A 17,780-nucleotide genomic window follows, 5' to 3' on the forward strand; every position below is an offset into this window, starting at 1 on the left:
TGAAACGACTCAGATCTTTCAAACTCCACACACCACCACTCAGTCAATATCGCAGTTCTCTTTCGGTCTCCATCCCATCTGGAATCGAAATCTCCAAAAAGAGATTCTCTCTCCAGAAAGAGAAAAATCAACACGTTTTTTATTTCTCGATCGAGATTAAAACCAGAAACGGAAATAGTTAAAGATAAAAAGAAATTAGGTTGGAGGTGGTACCCAAAAAACCGATTATTTCGTGAAATTTATTGGAAGATTTCTTCGCCCGTGTTCTTTTATTTGTGTCGGATTAGAGACGAAAAAGGCGCTTTCGGAAAAGTGCGCCCGGATAAAAAAAACTAAAAACGGAATGTTTGTTTACGTTACCGGCGACTGGCAGAGAGTCGATTAAGCAGACGCTTGTTCTTGACGGGTGCGAAGACGTCTTCATAATCACCGATTCGTTTCTGTTTATTAAAGGTTCCAATAATAAATTTTTGGGGAAATAGAAAATTAAATCGAGTCAATAAAATCATATTAAGAAAATGAACAACATTATAATCAAAATTTGAAGATCATTGTATTTATAAATAATTTTAAAACAAATTTTAAAATATCAGATTTATCCATTCGGCTGATGATGACCTAATTGTAAAGGTGGAAATCGGTACTGAAGAAATGTATAAAATAAAGCTAGAAAGAAGTTTTTTTAAACGTTTTTTTATTGTTAATAGCTTTAAAAAATTCTGATTGCCATAATTTTATAGAATATGTTATTTTGATTATGTTATCTCAAAATATATTCCTTTAGCTTTAATTTGAGATATAACTCGCTTGTTCATTAACTCCCATAAATTTTGTTAAAATGATATTTTAAATTTTTCATATTTCGTAACAAACCTCAATATGGACATGATTCTTTAAGCATACCGTCACGGAGTAAATTTATAGGTTATGTTATTTTGATGATACTATCTTAAAATAGATTCTTTTAGTTTTAATTTGAGATATAAATCGTTTCTTATCTCCCACGAATAAAGAATAAATGATTCTTTTAATTTGCACCTTCATAATTCGACTCAAATTGGGAAAGTTACTTTAAAATGCTTTTTCTGTAACAATTTTATATATGTATTATACGTTTATGACCATATTATCTCAAAATGCATTAATTTTGCTTTAATTTGAGATATAGCTCGCTTGTTAACTCCCATAAATTTTGCTAAAATGGTTTTTTAAATTTTCTATATTTCGTAACAAATCTCAACATGATATGATACTTAAGCATACTCTCCTGGAATAAATTTATAGGTTATGTTATTTTGATGTTACTATCTTAAAATACATTCTTTTAGCTTTAATTTGAGATATAAATCGTTTCTTATGTCCCACGAATAAAGAATAAATGATTCTTTTAATTTGCACCTTCATAATTCGGCTCAAATTGGGAAAGTTACTTTAAAATGTTTTTCTGTAACAATTTTATATATTATACTTTTATGACCATATTATCTCAAAATGTTTTAATTTAGCTTTAATTTGAGATATAACTCGCTTGTTAACTCCCACAAGTTCAGTTAAAATGATTTTTTAAATTTTCCATATTTCGCAACAAACATCAAAATGGATATGATTATTTAAGCATATCCTCCTGGAGTAAATTTATAGATTATGTTATTTTGATACTACTATCTTAAAATAGATTCTTTTAGCTTTAATTTGAGATATAAATCGTTTCTTATCTCCCACGAATAACGAATAAATGATTCTTTTAATTTGCACCTTCATAATTCGACTCAAATTGGGAAAGTTACTTTAAAATGCTTTTTCTGTAACAATTTTATATATTATACTTTTATGACCATATTATCTTAAAATGCATTAATTTAGCTTTAATTTGAGATATAACTCGCTTGTTAACTCCCATAAGTTTTGTTAAAATGATTTTTTTGAATTTTCCATATTTTGTAACAAACCTCAAAATGGACATGATTCTTTAAGCATATCCGCCCGATGTAAATTTATAGGTTATGTTATTTTGATGCTACTATCTTAAAATACATTCCTTTAGCTTTAATTTGAGATATAAATCGTTTCTTATCTCCCACGAATAAAGAATAAATGATTCGTTTAATTTGCACCATCATAATTAGACTTAAATTGGGAGAGTTGCTTTAAAATGTTTTTTCTGTAACAATTTTATATATTATACTTTTATGACCATATTATCTTAAAATGCATTAATTTAGCTTTAATTTGAGATATAACTCGCTTGTTAACTCCCATAAGTTTTGTTAAAATGATTTTTTTGAATTTTCCACATTTTGTAGCAAACCTCAAAATGGACATGATTCTTTAAGCATATCCCCCCGATGTAAATTTATAGGTTATGTTATTTTGATGCTACTATCTTAAAATAGATTCTTTTAGCTTTAATTTGAGATATAAATCGTTTCTTATCTCCCACGAATAAAGAATATATGATTCTTTTAATTTGCACCTTCATAATTCGACTCAAATTGGGAAAGTTTTTTAAAATGCTTTTTCTGTAACAATTTTATATGTTATACTTTAATGACCATATTATCTCAAAATGCATTCCTTTAGCTTTAATTTGAGATATAACTCGCTTGTTAACTCCCATAGATTTTGTTATAATGATTTTTAAATTTTCCATATTTCGTAACAAACCTTAAAATGGCTATGATTCTTTAAGCATACGCTTCTGGAGTAAATTTGTAGGTTATGTTATTTTGATGATATTGTCTTAAAATAGATTCTTTTAGCTTTAATTTGAGATATAAATCGTTTCTTATCTCCCACGAATAAAGAATAAATGACTCTTTTAGTTTACACCTTCATAATTCGGCTCAAATTGGGAAAGTTTCTTTAAAATATTTTTTCTATAACAATTTTATATATTATACTTTTATGATCATATTATCACAAAATGCATTCCTTTAGCTTTAATTTGAGATATAACTCGCTAATTAATTCCCATAGGTTTAGTTAAAATGATTTTTTTAATTTTCCATATTTCGTAACAAACCTCAAAATGGATATGATTCTTTAAGCATACCCTCTCGGAGTAAATTTATGAGTTATGTTATTTTGAAGCTATTGTCTTAAAATAGAGTCTTTTAGCTTTAATTTGAGATATAAATCGTTTCTTATCTCCTACGAATAAAGAATAAATGATTCTTTTAATTTGCACCTTCATAATTCGGCTCAAATTGGGAAAGTTTCTTTAAAATGTTTTTTCTGTAACAATTTTATATATTATACTTTTATGACCATATTGTCTCAAAATGCATTAATTTAGCTTTAATTTGAGATATAACTCGCTTGTTAACTCCCATAGATTTTGTTAAAATGATTTTTTAAATTTACCATATTTCGTAACAAACCTCAAAATGGATATGATTCTTTAAGCACACCCTCTCGGAGTAAATTTATGGGTTATGTTATTTTGAAGCTAGTGTCTTAAAATAGAGTATTTTAGCTTTAATGTGATATATAAATCATTTTTTATCTCCCACGAATAAAGAATAAATGATTCTTTTAATTTGCACCTTCATAATTCGACTCAAATTGAAAAAGTTACTTAAAATTTTTTTTTCTGTAATACACTTATATATTATAGTTTCATGATTATGTTATCTCAAAATACATTCCTTTAGGTTTAATTTGAGATATAACCCGCTTATTAACTCAAACAAATTTAGTTAAAATGATTTTTTAAATTTTCCATATTTCGCAATAAACCTCAAATTGGATATGATTTTTTAAGCATATCCCCCGGTGTAAATTTATAGGTTATGTTATTTTGATACTACTATCTTAAAATAGATTCTTTTAGCTTTAATTTGAGATATAAATCGTTTCTTATCTCCCACGAATAAAGAATAAATAATTCGTTTAATTTGCACCTTCATAATTCGACTCAAATTGGGAAAGTTTCTTTAAATTTTTTTTTATAACAATTTTATATATTACTTTTATGACCATATTATCTCAAAATGCATTCCTTTAGCTTTAATTTGAGATATAAATCGTTTCTTGTCTCATCCGATTAAAAATGGAACAACTTGTCCAGTTTCTTTAAGATATTTTTCTTCAATTTTATAAGTTGCAATATAAGTCCAAAATAGTTTTGCAAAAAAGTAAAATAATATAAGTGTAACATAATAAATTTGTTAGATAAAATTGTAATATCAACAAACATTTTGAAATAATGTAAAAGATTGCAAAACATCAAAACGTTTGAGCAAAAAAATAAATACAATTAACACTTATCTAAGGTATTTGTGGAATCTCTAGTGCCTTGTCATGGTATTTACTTGAACGTTCCTGATAATAATCGGTGATAATAGATCGGCGTCTACCTAAGTTTACGAAAAATAATAAAAAAAGGAGAAGGAGGAGGAAGACTGAAAAATACGAGGAAGTTGCGAAATATCCGACAAGAAAAATAAAGTACCGTAAGGTTTTTAAATATAGATTTACGAGCCCCGAGTTTTTTACGACCTTTCAAGTGAGGTTTTTAATACTTTCGATAACCCATATTAACTATATGAATTTCAAAACTAACAAATAAAATTAAATAAAAAATTTTTCTAGAAAGATCTAAATAGAAATCAAAAGAAAGAAAAGAAATGATTTCTTTTTTAACTACCACAAATTTGAAACGTTTGTTTGGTTTGGCGTTAATTCATAGTTTTACCATTTTCTTTGTACCAAAGAAATAAATATTCTAAAAATAATTTTAATCATTTTAATTAAATTGTTTTAAAATTAAGATATTGGTCACTACTTGTTTTGTTACACACCTTTTCGAGATATTTTTATTTATAACTTAAGTACACTTAATGAAGATACATCGGAAGTTATCTCAACGAGACAAAAAAAATGAAAACGGTAACACAAAATTCTGATAACGTTGCACCTCCAAATTTATTATCGTAAATCGCGTTAATTATCTCGGTTCAATATAATTTTTTTTTATTTTGGCAAATTACTTTAACCGAATGTCGCGACCGATAAGATTTTAATCGTTTTTTTTATTATTTGTAACTCGCTTATCGTCGGCTCGTCATTTCCAAAGGCACGTAATTCGCTTGAAGTTTTGTAATGCGATTAAAATGCCCCTGTAACAATAACTTGTCAATTAAATGGTCAGGTTTTTTTACGGTTTGTAGATAAAGAGTGTTTGGAATTTATTTGATGGTGTAATTAAATTATAAATCAATTAAAATATTTCTCAAATTCATTCGCATAGTTTCGATCAAACTTTCTTTAAAAAATCGCATAAAATTAATTTATCAGAAAATAGTATTGAAAATTTATTGATATTTTAAAAGAAAATGTCCTCTTTTCAATGGTCAAAACCGTTTTGGAAAATACCTTTTTGTTTTTGAGAAATAACTTTTTTAATTTCACTGCAATTTTTGGTCATTTTAAAAAACGGACACTTTTCTTTAATCAATTATAAAAATTCGTAAAGGAGCCATTTCGTGGGAAATTTTAAAGCAATTTTGACAACTTATAAATAAAAAGATGTAGTTTTTAGTGGACCAATCCGTTTTGAAAAATTACTTTTAGTTTATTAAATATAAGTCATTGAAGTCGTTCATTTTCAGCTTAACAATTTTGATCAAATTTTCTTTAAAAAATCGTATAAAATTGATTTATCGGAAAATAGTATCGAAAATTTACTGATTAATAAAAGAAAACGTCCTCTTTTCAATAGTCAAACCCGTTTTGGAAAATACCTTTTAGTTTTTGAGAAATAACTTTTTTAATTTCACTGTAATTTTTGTACGTTTTAAAAAACAACACTTTTCTTTAATCAATTATAATAATTCTTGAAGAAGCCATTTCGTGGAAAATTTCAAAGCAATTTTCACAACTTATAAATAAAAAGACGTACTTTTTAGTGGATCAATCCGTTTTGAAAAATTACGTTTAGTTCCTTAGATATAAGTCAGTGAAATCGTTTATTTTCAGCTTAACAATTTTGATCAAACTTTCTTTAAAAAATCGTACAAATTTGATTTATCGGAAAATAATATCGAAAATTTACTGATTAATAAAAGAAAACGTCCTCTTTTCAATGGTCAAAACCGTTTTGGAAAATACCTTTTAGTTTTTGAGAAATAACTTTTTTAATTTCACTGTAATTTTTGTACGTTTTAAAAAACAACACTTTTCTTTAATCAATTATAATAATTCTTGAAGAAGCCATTTCGTGGGAAATTTTAAAGCAATTTTCACAACTTATAAATAAAAAGACGTACTTTTTAGTGGATCAATCCGTTTTGAAAAATTACGTTTAGTTCATTAGATATAAGTCATTGAAATCGTTTATTTACAGCTTAACAATCGTTCATTTTAAAAAACAACACTTTTCTTTCATCAATTATAAAAATTCGTGAAGAAGCCATTTCGTGGGAAATTTTAAAGCAATTTTTACAACATATAAATAAAAAGACGTAGTTTTTAGTGGATCAATCCGTTTTGAAAAAATACTTTTAGTTCATTAGATATAAGTCATTGAAGTCGTTCATTTTCAGCTTAACAATTTTGATCAAACTGATTTTAAAAAATCGTATAAAATTGATTTATCGGAAAATAGTATCGAAAATTTATTGATTAGTAAAAGAAAACGTCCTCTTTTCAATGGTCAAAACCGTTTTGGAAAATACACTTTAGTTTTTAAGAAATAACTTTTTTAATCTCACTGTAATTTTTGTTCATTTTAAAAAACAACAGTTTTCTTTAATCAATTATAAAAATTCGTGAAAAAGCCATTTCGTGGGAAATTTCAAAGCAATTTTCACAACTTATAAATTAAAAGACATACTTTTTAGTAAATCAATCCGTTTAGAAAAATTACTTTTAGTTCATTAAATATAAGTCATTGAAGTCGTTCATTTTCAGCTTAACAATTTTGATCCAACTTTCTTTAAAAAATCGTATAAAATTATTAGTTTATTTTTAAAATTATTAGTTATTAATAAAAGAAAACGTCCTCTTTTCAATGGTCAAAACCGTTTTGGAAAGTACCTTTTAGTTTTGGAGAAATAACTTTTCTAATTTCACTGCAATTTTTGGTCATTTTAAAAAACAACACTTTTCTTTAATCAATTATAAAAATTCGTGAAAAAGCCATTTCGTGGGAAATTTCAAAGCAATTTTCACAACTTATAAATTACAAGACGTAGTTTTTAGTAGATCAATCCATTTTGAAAAATTGCTTTTAGTTTATTAGATATAAGTCATTAAAATCGTTCATTTTTAACTTAATAATTTTGATCCAACTTTCTTTAAAAAATCGTATAAAATTGATTTATCGGAAAATAGTATCGAAAATTTATTGATTAATAAAAGAAAACGTCCTCTTTTCAATGGTTAAAACCGTTTTAGAAAATACCTTTTAGTTTTTGAGAAATAACTCTTTTAATGTCACTATAATTTTTGTTCATTTTAAAAAACACTTTTTTTTAATCAATTATAAAAATTCGTGAAGAAACCATTTCGTGGGAAATTTCAAAGCAATTTTCACAACTTATAAATTACAAGACGTAGTTTTTAGTAGATCAATCCGTTTTGAAAAATTGCTTTTAGTTTATTAGATATAAGTCATTAAAATCGTTCATTTTTAACTTAACAATTTTGATCCAACTTTCTTTAAAAAATCGTATAAAATTGATTTATCGGAAAATAGTATCGAAAATTTATTGATTAATAAAAGAAAACGTCCTCTTTTCAATGGTTAAAACCGTTTTAGAAAATACCTTTTAGTTTTTGACAAATAACTCTTTTAATGTCACTATAATTTTTGTTCATTTTAAAAAACACTTTTTTTTAATCAATTATAAAAATTCATGAAGAAACCATTTCGTGGGAAATTTCAAAGCAATTTTCACAACTTATAAATTACAAGACGTAGTTTTTAGTAGATTAATCCGTTTTGAAAAATTGCTTTTAGTTTATTAGATATAAGTCATTAAAATCGTTCATTTTTAACTTAACAATTTTGATCCAACTTTCTTTAAAAGATCGTATAAAATTGATTTATCGGAAAATAGTATCGAAAATTTATTGATTAATAAAAGAAAACGTCCTCTTTTCAATGGTTAAAACTGTTTTGGAAAATACCTTTTAGTTTTTGAGAAATAACTCTTTTAATGTCACTCTAATTTTTGTTCATTTTAAAAAACACTTTTTTTTAATCAATTATAAAAATTCGTGAAGAAACCATTTCGTGGGAAATTTCAAAGCAATTTTCACAACTTATAAATTACAAGACGTAGTTTTTAGTAGATCAATCCGTTTTGAAAAATTGCTTTTAGTTTATTAGATATAAATCATTAAAATCGTTCATTTTTAACTTAACAATTTTGATCCAACTTTCTTTAAAAAAATCGTATAAAATTGATTTATCAGAAAATAGCATCAAAAATTTTATTGTTAACAAAAGAAAATGTCCTCTTTTCAATGGTGAAAACCGTTTTGGAAAATACCCTTCAGGTTTTGAGAATTAACTTTTTTAATTTTACTGTAATTTTTGTTCATTTTAAGAAACAACACTTTTCTTTAATAAATTATAAAAATTCGTGAAAAAGCCATTTCGTGGGAAATTTCAAAGCAATTTTCACAACTTATAAATTAAAAATCGTACTTTTTAGTGGATCAATCCGTTTTGAAAAATTATTTTTTGTTGTCATTGAAATCGTTCGCTTTCAGCTTAACAATTTTGATCAAAGTTTCTTTAAAAAATCGTACAAATTTGATTTATCGGAAAATAGTATCGAAAATTTATTGATTAGTAAAAGAATACCTCCTCTTTTCAATGGTCAAAACCGTTTTGGAAAATTCCTTTTAGTTTTTGAGAAATAACTTTTTTAATCTCATTGTAATTTTTGTTCATTTTAAAAAACAACACTTTTCTTTAATCAATTATAAAAATTCGTGAAAAAGCCATTTCGTGGGAAATTTCAAAGCAATTTTCACAACTTATAATTTAAAAGATGTACTTTTTAGTGGATCAATCCGTTTTGAAAAATTACTTTTAGTTAATTAGATATAAGTCATTGAAGTCGTTCATTTTCAGCTTAACAATTTTGATTAAACTGATTTTAAAAAATCATATAAAATTGATTTGTCAGAAAATAGTATCCAAAATTTACTGATTAATAAAAGAAAACGTCCTCTTTTCAATGGTTAAAACCGTTTTGGAAAACACCTTTCAGTTTTTGAGAAATAACTCTTTTAATGTCACTATAAAAACACTTTTCTTTAATCAATTATAAAAATTCGTGAAGAAACCATTTCGTGAGAAATTTAACAACAAGACGTAGTTTTTAGTGGATCAATCCGTTTAGAAAAATTACTTTTAGTTCATTAGATATAATTCATTGAAATCGTTCATTTTCAGCTTAACAATTTTGATCAAATTTTCTTTAAAAAATCGTATAAAATTGATTTATGGGAAAATAGTATCGAAAATTTACTGATTAATAAAAGAAAACGTCCTCTTTTGAATGGTTAAAACCGTTTTGGAAAATACCTTTTAGTTTTTGAGAAATAACTCTTTTAATGTCACTATAATTTTTGTTCATTTTAAAAAACACTTTTTTTTAATCAATTATAAAAATTCGTGAAGAAACCATTTCGTGGGAAATTTCAAAGCAATTTTCACAACTTATAAATTACAAGACGTAGTTTTTAGTGGATCAATCCGTTTTGAGAAATTACTTTTAGTTCATTAAATATAAGTCATTGAAATCGTTCATTTTCAGCTTAACAATTATGCTTATGCTTATTTTAAAAAATCATATAAAATTGATTTATCGGAAAATAGTATCGAAAATTTACTAATCAATAAAAGAAAGCGTCCTCTTTTTAATGGTTAAAACCGTTTTGGAAAATACACTTTAGTTTTTGAGAAATAACTTTTTTAATCTCACTGTAATTTTTGTTCATTTTAAAAAACAACACTTTTCTTTAATCCATTATAAAAATTCGTAAGAAAGCCATTTCGTGGAAAATTTCAAAGCAATTTTCACAACTTATAAATTACAAGACGTAGTTTTTAGTAGATCCATTTTGTAAAATTGCTTTTAGTTCATTAGATATAAGTCATTAAAATCGTTCATTTTTAACTTAACAATTTTGATCAAACTTCCTTTAAAAAAATCGTATAAAATTGATTTATCGGAAAATAGCATCGAAAATGTTATTGTTAATAAAAGAAAATGTCCTCTTTTCAATGGTGAAAACCGTTTTGGAAAATACCTTTTAGTTTTTGAGAAATAACTTTTTTAATCTCACTGTAATTTTTGTTCATTTTAAAAAACAACACTTTTCTTTAATCCATTATAAAAATTCGTAAGAAAGCCATTTCGTGGAAAATTTCAAAGCAATTTTCACAACTTATAAATTACAAGACGTAGTTTTTAGTAGATCCATTTTGTAAAATTGCTTTTAGTTCATTAGATATAAGTCATTAAAATCGTTCATTTTTAACTTAACAGTTTTGATCAAACTTCCTTTAAAAAAATCGTATAAAATTGATTTATCGGAAAATAGCATCGAAAATGTTATTGTTAATAAAAGAAAATGTCCTCTTTTCAATGGTGAAAACCGTTTTGGAAAATACCTTTTAGTTTTTGAGAAATAACTTTTTTAATCTCACTGTAATTTTTGTTCATTTTAAAATACAACACTTTTCTTTAAAAATTATAAAAATGCGTGAAGAAGGTATTTCGTGGGAAATTTCCAAGCAATTTTCACAACTTATAAATTAAAAGACGTACTTTTGAGTGGTTCAATCCGTTTTAGAAGATACCTTTTAGTTTTTGAGAAATAAATTGTTAAATTTCATTGTAATTTTGTGTCAATCTCTACTTTCTACACGAGTTCAAAGTACTTCATCAATATCTTTAAAATAACTGTTTATGCTTAACCCTATATGGTGGTAAACTTTCAAATGTCAACGTGTCCCAACCAAATATTCCATCAAATTCATTCAAATTCCTAGTTAATTTATAGCTAAGATTTTATAAATGATGCAATTTTGAGATAAAATGAAATAAATTTGAAATGCAAGATAAATCCTCATTTTAAAAAATCTTTAAACTTATTGATAGACGGCAAGGCTTTTCACTTTTCCAAAGCACTTAAGAACGAAACAAAGTTTAACATTAATCTAGCATAAGCCGTAGAGTACGATCCACTCGCTCTTCGAAACTATATTTAGCATCACATCACCTATACCTTTTCTTTAATCTAATCGCCGCGCCCACCTCGTCCATTGTAAATCTATTATAAAACCCGCGTCTTCGTTCCATTTTAACGGAGATCCTGCGAGGACGTGCGCGGTTTATATACGGAAGGGGCCGTCTTATAATTACACCATGAGATATGCCCTGTCGCGTTCAAGAGACTGGATGACCGTTTCTAGTTCTATAATTACCAACCTTTACGTATCACTTTTGTTTACCGACATATCTTCTAACATTGGATCTAAAATTAAAATCTACGAAAATCATAACTTTCGCAAAACAAACGTCGTAAATTGTAAAACAAATTTTATTTTCTCAAACGGCTCTTATTAAATTACATAAGAAATTTATACTTCCTCCGGGATTATTTTAAATAAATTAGTTATGAAAGTTGAGATGATATTTTCTAATTCCACTAAACGTATATGAATCAAAAATGATGACAAGTTGGGTGCGCTTATGAGTCGGACGGCTGTCGGCGACAACTTTGCTCATAAATCAATTTCTTGCTACGGTTAACGGGGGCACACCACATTACTATACGCTTAATATTACTTTTCTTGAATTCGATATTTCGTCCATTTTAACTGATTCATTATCGATAATTTATTACGTCAATTCTAACTTTCCCACGCTTGAGTACAATTAAAAGCGCAACTCGAAATGTTTCGTAAACTTGCGACTCATAATCTGGTTCCGTATAAAACCCACACTGAAATCGATATCGATGCTAATAATACGGATATTATAGGGTATTGTTTTTAAATGACTCAATGAAAACTCAATAAGCATTATTTCAATTTCGATTTTTAATTATTGTTCTAAGAAATCTAATTCTAAATTCTTTTCTTACTGTTAATTATGATTACGGTTGTTAGTTTTAGACAAAAATCCGTTATATTATATAAAATTCCGATCACACATTTTTGGGCCCCAAAAAAAGTCAAATTCAAAATTTTCTGTTTTTAAGACGAGTTGAAGCTTCACTCTTACTTAGGGTTTTTCAGATTCGTCATTTACAAATGTTGACAGTATATCACTAATAGTTTTATAATTTACAAATAAAGCATAAACAGAATCATGACGTGCAGACCAACGCGTATCACTTAAACGATTGGGAGTTGGGATAACTTTTTGTGCTAATTTTTGCCATCTATGTGTAGATGATGAAAAAAATTATAAATACCTTGCACTGTATTAAAGTAATTAGCAACTTCTAAAGACGACTCACATGCAAAATTGAGCACTAAATTTAATGAGTGGTTAGTACAGGATACATAAATAGTGGTAGGAGATAATATTCTTATTTTTGCCTGAAAGCCATTGTATTTTCCAGACATGTTGGCTGCATTGTCATAGCTTTGTCCGCGACAGATTTGAATGCTGAGGCTTAATTGTTCTAATTTACTTAAAGCTGTCTCTTGTTAACAATCCCCAGTGTGATTTTCCAGTTTAATGAATCATAGGAATCGTTTTGATATTTGTCCCTCATATACGTATCTTAAAATTAGACTAAGTTGATCACAATGACTTACGTCTTGTGTTGAATCGACGATAATACCAAAGTATTGGGCTGCCTTAATTTCACTATTGAATGTACTTAACATTCTATCTCTAATTATTTCAATAAATTCATCACATATGTGATGAGACAAATAACTAACAGAACCTCTTCCCTGATTTGGTAATCTAGGTAATCTAGGTAATCAAGGTAATCTAGGCAACTCAAATAATTACTTTTGAAACGACTACCTATATTTTCGTCCGACCTCTAAATGGTAATCGTTGTCTTCAAAGAAACTTTAGGCTAGTATACGTTCTAAGACTTTTCGCCAGTACAGTTCTTCATTTTGAATTTGATTCTTTAATTTCATATCTAATGATGTTCAATGAGCAAATGTCACCATTGACTTTATTTACACTTTAGATTCTTCATGACTTTTTAAAATCCTCGTAAGACTTTTCCAGTCAGAGTTTGAACTCGCATATAAGAGTCTGGCAGTGAAATAGTATTTTATTTTCATTTGTTTCTTCGTAAATCAACAAATCAATTAACTAGTACAATCAAACGGGGTTACTTGAAACAAACGTGGCCCTGAGGCGCGCGCCTCAAGCGCCTACTGGTTAATCCAGCCCTGTCTAAACCCAAAACTTTCTTCTTTTGATATTAGTTAATTTTAGTGGTGGAACGGATATCCGGCAACTATCCGGCCTATAATGCCATATTTTAAAATCCGGCCGGCTACCGGATAGTGGCTTTGGCCGGATATTAAAAACCTATTACTTAGTACTCCACCATTCACAGGAATTAGTATCTTTTAGGTGTTTTTAGGTATCATTAACAACCTCATTGTAACAATCCCAATACGATGTACAAAATCTCTTGTTGCAGTTTCGTCTAGTTTTTTTCTCTTCGCTTGTAATTCATCATCACATTAATTACTAACAGAACTGTGGTTGTTATCACTTTCGATTATTAATTATAGTATCCTCTTTTTAATGCAAAAACCCGTTTTGAAAAATCACTTTCAGTCCTTGAGAGAAAAATTTTTGAAATAATCGACAATTTCTTCGAACATTGTAATTTTCACCGATTAAGTTTTAAAAATTTGTATAAAATCCATTTCTTGGAATATGAGTATGAAAATTTCCCAAAATGTTAATAAAAGTGTGCTCTTTCCAATGAACCAATCCGTTTTTTAAAATAACTTTTAGTTTTTGAGAAAACAATATTTGAAGTTTTGATAAAATTTTCGATGTTGCAATTTTTATCGATACCTTTCAAAATTCGCTATAAAATTAATTTCTTGAAGGATCCTTGTGGAAATATCACCAATTGTTAATTATAGTATCCTCTTTTTAATGCAAAAAGCCGTTTTCAAGAATCACTTTTAGTTCTTGAGAAATAAATTTTTGAAATGATCGATAATTTTTTTGAATTTTGCAATTTTCGCCGATTAAATTTTAATAATTCGTATAAAATCAATTTCTTGGAAGATGACTATGAAAAATTCCCAAAATGTTAAGAAAAGTGTGCTCTTTCCAATGAACCAACACGTTTTGAAAAATAACTTTTAGTTTTTGAGAAAACAATATTTGAAATTTTGATAAAATTTTCGATGTTGCAATTTATATCGATAACTTTCAAAACTCGCTATAAAATTAATTTCTTGAAGGATCCTTGTAGAAATATCACCAATTATTAATTATAGTACCCTCTTCTTAATGCAAAAAGCCGTTTTGAAAAATCACTTTTAGTTCTTGAGAAATAAATTTTTGAAATAATCGACCATTTTTTTGAATTTTGCTATTTTCGCCGATTAAGTTTTAAAAATTCGTATAAAATCCATTTCTTGGAATATGAGTTTGAAAATTTTCCAAAGTGTTAATAAGAGTGTCTTCTTTCCAATGAACTAACCCGATTTGAAAAATAACTTTTAGTTTTTGAGAAAACAATATTTGAAGTTTTGATAAAATGTTCGATGTTGCAATTTTCATCGATAACTTTCAAAATTCGCTATAAAATTAATTTCTTGAAGGATCCTTGTAGAAATATGAGCAATTAATAAATATAGTATTCTCTTTTTAATGCAAAAAGCGGTTTTGAAAAATCACTTTCAGTTCTTGAGAAATAAATTTTTGAAACAATCGACAATTTTTTTCGATATTTGCAATTTTCGCCGATTAAACTTTAATAATTCGTATAAAATCGATTTCTTGGAATATGAGCATAAAAATTTCCCAAAATGTTAATAAGAGTGTGCTCTTTCCAATGAACCAATCCGTTTCTTAAAATAACTTTTAGTTTTTGAGAAAACAATATTTGAAGTTTTGATAAAATTTTCGATGTTGCAATTTTTATCGATACCTTTCAAAATTCGCTATAAAATTAATTTCTTAAAGGATCCTTGTAGAAATATCACCAATTATTAATTATAGTACCCTCTTCTTAATGCAAAAAGCCGTTTTTAAAAATCACTTAGTTCTTGAGAACAATATTTTTGAAATAATCGACAATTTTTTCGAATTTTGCAATTTTCGCCGATTAAATTTTAATAATTCGTATAAAATCGATTTCTTGGTACATGAGTATGAAAGTTTCCCAAAATGCTAACAAAAGTGTACTCTTTCCAATGAACCAACACGTTTTGATAAATAACTTTTAGTTTTTGAGAAAACAATATTTGAAGTTTTGATAACATTTTCGATGTTGCAATTTTCATCGATAATTTTCAAAATTCGCTATAAAATTAATTTCTTGAACTGGAAATATCACCAATTATTAATTAAAGTATCCTCTTTTTAGAGTTGCTTCGATAGTTAAATCAGCATTAAGAAAATTCATTTTGTATTTTGGATCCAAATAAGTTGACTTCTTATCAGCTTTCTTATTAATTTCATTTTTATTCAAATATCGCAATAATGTGGCAATATAGGGTATCAGTTTAGAAATTATAACCATAATGGCCGGATAGATATGCCGGACACAGTGGCGTAGCTAGCCATGAAGGGGCCCTGTATGAAGCATTTATGATATCATCCATTGCTGATGACGATTTCAATTTTTCTATGGAAAGTATTGATAAATCCTATAGTCGATCTTATTCCATAGATGTCCTTAGGTATGTTTTAATGAGCTTCAATTTAGAAAAGCTTTTTTCAGCTGTTGCGGTTGTAACTGGAAGCGTCAAAAATATAAAACATGCTTGTATAACCTCTGGGAAGCTAGAGGGGAGGCTATTTAATTTTATAACAAGCAATTCTACAAGATCTTTAACTGTGCGGATTTTTTGAATTTCAGATTTTAAGCAACTTTTGAAAGCAATTAGCTGATCATATAAATCAACTTGTGGCTATGAGGTATTAGCCAACATAATGTGCAAATATAAAAATAATAACAAATGAAATACATTTTATGTTTTTAAATGGAGCTGCTGCCACAGCACGCTACACAACTGTTAAATCCTTTTGATATTTGCTGGCCAACTTTGCTGTCTTATTTTGTATTTCTTCATTTGAAAATGAAAGTAATTTATCCGGTTGTAAAACGTCAAATATATATTCAGGCATTGCATAATAATGCCTGAAATCTTTGTTTTGTTTTAGCAATCATTATATCGATACAGGAATAAAATATGTTGACTCTGAAATACGATTCTGGATCGTTTTGGGAAGCTCCTTTTGAAACTTGTAATGTAGGGGCCCTCGAAGGTCGAGGCCCTCCAACCTCGGGGGCCCTGTATCATTGATACAGCTGATACAGATAATCGTTCGGATATCCGTTCCATCACTAATTAATTTCTTCCAAAAATAGTTTTTTTTCACAAACTATGGTACACATTGTTGTTTAAAAGGTATTTAGGTTGGTGATGTTACACAAAAAGGATTTTGAAAATAAACAAAGAACTGAAAGTGGTAAATAGGAACGGGTAGCTATTAGTAAAATGTAACCGGGTCCGCGCGACAGTTAAGAGTGAGAGAAGACGTTCTGGTCTCTCCAAGAATAGCTTAGAAGAGAATTTGCCGGCCATTCTTCGGCTGTCCGCAAAAACGGCGGCGTCGCGACGTCGGAGCCACCGAAGGCGTCTTCGCGGGTTTATTTCCATCCGGATGCCCATTTGTTAACGTCGCCCGGGCAGACGTTGCGACGCTAAAGGTACCATTAACGCAACGTATGACGGTACTTGATACTTTTCTGCCTCAACGCTTATAACATCACAACCACCAGAAGTAAACATCACACATCTTTGCTATTTCCACATCCATTTCTAAAATGTCTAAAAAAGATCAAACAGAAACAAAAAAAAAGGTAACTAAAGTGATTTACCCACATTTCTTTGAGCTATCAAGCTTCTCAAAAAAAAATCAAGGTGTATTAAAAAAATTAACGAGTACAAGTGCGAATACCGGTCTTAAAAAATTGGTGCTTCGCCTCGGGGGGCTAAGATGTGGAAATTTGCATAAGAGAGGTACCGCCGAATCCGTACGTACTCATTAACAGGTGAGAACGAGTGAGAACCGCGGCAGAATAAACAACAAATTGCTGACCATGCCATGACGTGATACTGAGTTATTGCATCAAATCTCCAGCTTCTTTGGTCGTTTCTCCTTTATTGTTTTATTATGTGGAAGGATGGAATGAAAATCACAAAGAAAAATGGAATAACCCTCAAAACTCATAGGCATAAAAATGAGACTAAAAGGAATTATAAATGGGTATAGATGAAGTAGAGACAAAAAGGAAACCAAAAAAACGATTAAGAATTTATGTGTGGGATGCGTTACGTTAAACATTCGCGTAATTAAATTTGAGAGCGACGCGCACGTAGAGCGCATAATTTGAGTTCGTGCCAACGCTGATTAGTTCCCGGCCTAAGAGTGTTTCGTCTTGTCAAAATTGCAATTAATTATCGAGCGGCGATTCCAATTAACGCACCGTTAATACAAGGCTGTTTCTTGAAAAAGAACTCCAAGCCACTTATATCGGCTTCCGTTAAACAAGATAAACATAAATGGGAT

The 17,780-nt window shown here is 28.1% G+C and overlaps 2 protein-coding genes across 5 annotated transcripts in view; both read left to right on the forward strand.

Annotated features, from left to right (window-relative positions):
* Positions 1–17,780, forward strand: part of LOC111417220 (uncharacterized) — a 124,394-nt gene that overhangs the window by 426 nt on the left and 106,188 nt on the right. The gene's annotated exons all lie outside the window — the stretch shown is intronic.
* LOC111417579 (uncharacterized) overlaps positions 620–17,780 on the forward strand; it is a 245,495-nt gene continuing 228,334 nt past the window's right edge. For all 3 annotated transcript variants that reach the window (XR_011639919.1, XR_011639920.1, XM_071194804.1), the window contains exon 1: positions 620–630. The gene's annotated coding sequence lies outside the window, so the exon portion shown is untranslated. The remainder of the gene's footprint in view (positions 631–17,780) is intronic.

This window comes from Onthophagus taurus, chromosome 3 (assembly GCF_036711975.1).
Source record: "Onthophagus taurus isolate NC chromosome 3, IU_Otau_3.0, whole genome shotgun sequence".
Classification (NCBI taxonomy): domain Eukaryota; kingdom Metazoa; phylum Arthropoda; class Insecta; order Coleoptera; family Scarabaeidae; genus Onthophagus; species Onthophagus taurus.